This window comes from Plecotus auritus, assembly GCF_963455305.1.
Source record: "Plecotus auritus genome assembly, chromosome: 1".
Taxonomy (NCBI): Eukaryota; Metazoa; Chordata; class Mammalia; order Chiroptera; family Vespertilionidae; genus Plecotus; species Plecotus auritus.
This window is the reverse complement of record NC_137770.1, coordinates 52,030,963-52,034,425: the sequence shown is the minus strand read 5'-3', so window position 1 is coordinate 52,034,425 and position 3,463 is coordinate 52,030,963. Positions and strand designations below refer to the sequence as shown.

The 3,463-nt window shown below is 47.8% G+C and overlaps 1 pseudogene across 1 annotated transcript; it reads right to left on the bottom strand.

Moving 5' to 3' along the window:
* Positions 1–340: 340 nt before the first annotated feature.
* Positions 341–2,685, bottom strand: LOC308233941 (phospholipid hydroperoxide glutathione peroxidase-like; annotated as a pseudogene). Its single transcript has 2 exons — positions 2,649–2,685; positions 341–877 (listed from the first exon to the last, which is right to left on the bottom strand). The product of its transcript is annotated as a phospholipid hydroperoxide glutathione peroxidase-like (transcript).
* Positions 2,686–3,463: the final 778 nt, after the last annotated feature.

Below are 3,463 nucleotides of genomic sequence, written 5' to 3'. Positions count from 1 at the left end.
GGGCCCCCTGTATGCATGGCAAGGGGTTTTCCTTCTGGCAGGGATCCAGGGGCCCCAAGGGGCAAACCTCAGCAAGGCCCCAATCTTTAAACATCTTGTTGTCTTAAGAGGCAGAGATGAATACTTCCCCAGAGCCTCAGGAGATTTCCAAGTATTACCTGCATTGCTCCATCTATGTTTATCTCCAGCTTACTAACCCCTTCCCTGCCCCCATCCCTCAAATTTTATTCCCACAAGGCAGCCAGGGGTGGGGTTAGGAGCTGCGAGCCAGGCCAGGCCGAGGGGTGCACACCGAGTTCTCAAGTCTGCCCCACCAGCGGGCTGGTTTTTAGACAGACTGTCATGGTTGCCGGTGAAAGGCTCCAAGGGGCACAGACGCTGGGCTCCGATTGGGGTGCACACTTGTGGAGCTAGAGGAAGCAGAGCAGGTCCTTCTCTCTGGTCAGGGGTTCTTCCGTGGAACTGTACCACCTCACCACGCAACTTCTCTTGTCATTAAGGAACTTGTTGAAGTGCCCTTTGATGGCATTTCCCCAGATGGGCGTCATCCCCGTTCGTACAGATCTTGCTATACATATCGAATTGGACATTATAGCCAGCAGTGAACCCTTTGATCTCGGCATTAATCCCTGACTCCTGCCTCCCAATCTGGTTGCCAAGATCCATAAATGGCACTCAACATATCAGCGTGCAGGTCGGCCAGCTGAGTGTACTTTATGTCTGCTTTGCCTCACTGGGAAGCCACGAGGCACCTTGGTGACAATGCACACAAAGCCCTGGTACTTGTCCAGGTTAACCATGAGCTGGTCGATGCCCTTGGCTGAGAACTCGTGCATGGACTGAGCACAGCGCCAGTCGTCCAGGGACCACAATGGTGCTGGCCAGAGCCGCCCCCCTCACACACCCTACAGCAAACCCTCCGACCCTCACCTCTCTCCACCCCAGGGTCCCCTACCCCCTCACACAAAGAAGTGCTAGCTTCAGCAGGCGGCTCCAAGGTGCTTTTAAAATGTGAATTTCCTACCCCCCCGCCCCCCAAATATTGGACCCATTTACAATGTCACCAGCAGTAGATGTACCTGTTGTCGTTTTTTTGTGGGGTTTTTTTTTGTTTGTTTGTTTTCAATCTGCTGATTTCATAGGTATCTGGGATGCCTTGTGAAAATAACATAGTTTTCTATTTATCTGAGTGCTTTTTGCAAAGACAAGAGAGTAGGGAGAGTAATTTGTTGAGTTTTATGTTTAAGTATAATATAATCCTTAGCAGTAGAATAAATATTTATTGACCATTTGCTATGTGCCAGTCAACTTCCAGTCCTCAGATGAGACAAAGAAAAATAAAACAGAGTCCTTGCTCTTGAAGAGTTTTATGGTCCAGAGGAGACTTAAACTAGTACACTATAATAATTACATTCAAAGCATAATGCAATAAAGACCACAAACCAACTAGAAATGAGGTGAATCAGGGGTTTTGAAGGAAGGGTAGCATTTACTAGGGAACTTTTATTACATCAACAACATTCTAATAAAAATAATACCCTAATAAGTACTGATTTTCCTTTCTTCGTGTTCTCTTACACATCCTTATTCATACATTTATATTTTTATAGTATAAGCACAATACAATTTTGTGCTCTCCTAAGCATTATAAGTATTTCCTTTTGCTAAATACTTTTCATCATAATTTCCATCTGTTAGTGAATGTAATTTCCTCTACAGTACCCTGTTGTGTGATAAATGGGTTATTTCCAGGTTTTTTTTTCAGTGTTAAAAATTACGGTGTAAAGGGTATCTTTATGCATGTAGCTTATTTCTTCCTTAATATCCTTTCGTTAGCTCTGCGAAATAAGATTGATGGGGGTGAAAGGGCAAGAACATTTCTCTCTCCCCTGAAGTATATTGCTCCATGGTTCCCCCAAAATATTGGACCCATTTACAATGTCACCAGCAGTAGATGTACCTGTGTGTGTGTGTGTGTGTGTGTGTGTGTGTGTGTTTGATTTTGTTTTTGTTTTTGTTTTTCAATCTGCTGATTTCATAGGTATCCGTGATGCCTTATTATTATTTTAACTTACATTTTTGATAACTATGTTTCCAATATCCTTCCTGGTCAGATCTCTTCAGGTCAGAGGAGCAGGATTTCCACAGGCAGACAACGGCACTTCGTCAGCCAGAGGGAGGAGAGAGAGCGTGCAGGAACACTCGTTTTTTGGCTGGGAGAGAAGGGGCACAAAAGAGGGAACTGGTGGAGGTGAGGCCGGAAAGGAAAGTGGAGGCCAGCGTGTGCAAAAGTTTGTTTTGAATCCTGTAAGGTTTTTAGTTTAACTTGTACAATATGCCTCAGAGGAGTGAACAATTGGATTGGCCTGTCTCTCTCTCTTAACTCTGATGAATCCATGGACTCGGCAAGCTAACTCCACTTGCCCCGTCGCCTCTAGCCAAACTCCTGCCCCCCCTCCCCCATTGCTTCTTTTCCACCTGGAGCCCGCTGATTCCCACAGCTCCTGCTCCCCCTGGCTCCTGCCCACCCACCTGCCTCACTCTCTCATCTTCAGTTTCACCCTCCTGCACCCCGGCCCCTCCTCTCCTCAGGTGCCCTCACTCACTGTCCCTTCATGCTGGGGTGCAGTCTACTCCTGTGCACTGACCCGCCTGACCCAGCCAGGACCCAGCATCAGTCCCCATGTTGGATCTCCTGTGCCACACTCCCCCCGCCAACCCTGGCCCCTCCAAGATGTGCTCTCTCTGTCTTCCAAGAGGGTTAAAAGCCACCAGGACTGGGAGGGAGGCATCCACTGTGTTTCTCCTCCTCTGCAAGGAAAACGCGGGAAGCCTGAAGCAGAACTATAGACGAGAGGGGTGTGTAGTCCTTTGAGAAAACACCAAGGCCTTGGTTCCTGAGAGCTGCAAAGCCCCAGGGGGTTGTTTCCACGGATGCCCAGAGCTGATAGGCCTTGTGAAGAAACATATTTCTTCCTGCACATCCCCATCCAAGCTCCTTGTGCTGCTGAAAGAGGCAAAGAGCTGACAAATAGCACAGGGCACTTTCCAGACTCAGCCCCTTAACCAGACAGAGGCCTTCAGAAGGTGTTCAGAAGGCCTGGACCAGGAGATCCAGACTGTGTGAGTGAGCCATGCCAGCTGCACGCTGCCCCATGGACATGGAACACAGTGCATTTTGTGGAATCTTAGGTGATAGTGCTTGCAGGTATGAAAACCCCAGGTGTGAAATAAACCTAGGCAATGCCCTGGCAGCACCCTCTGACTTTCTAGAAGCAGACTCTTTATAGGAAGCCCTTGGTCCCACCCTGTCTGCTGGGTGCCTTTGGGAAATTTCTTCCCTAAGCCTCAGTTTCCTTATCTGTGAAATGGGAATAATAAAACCAATGCAAGGTGTTGTGAGGAGTAAACGAGTTAATACAGGCAGAGTACTTAGTGCCTGGAGACGGATACTCTGTAAGTG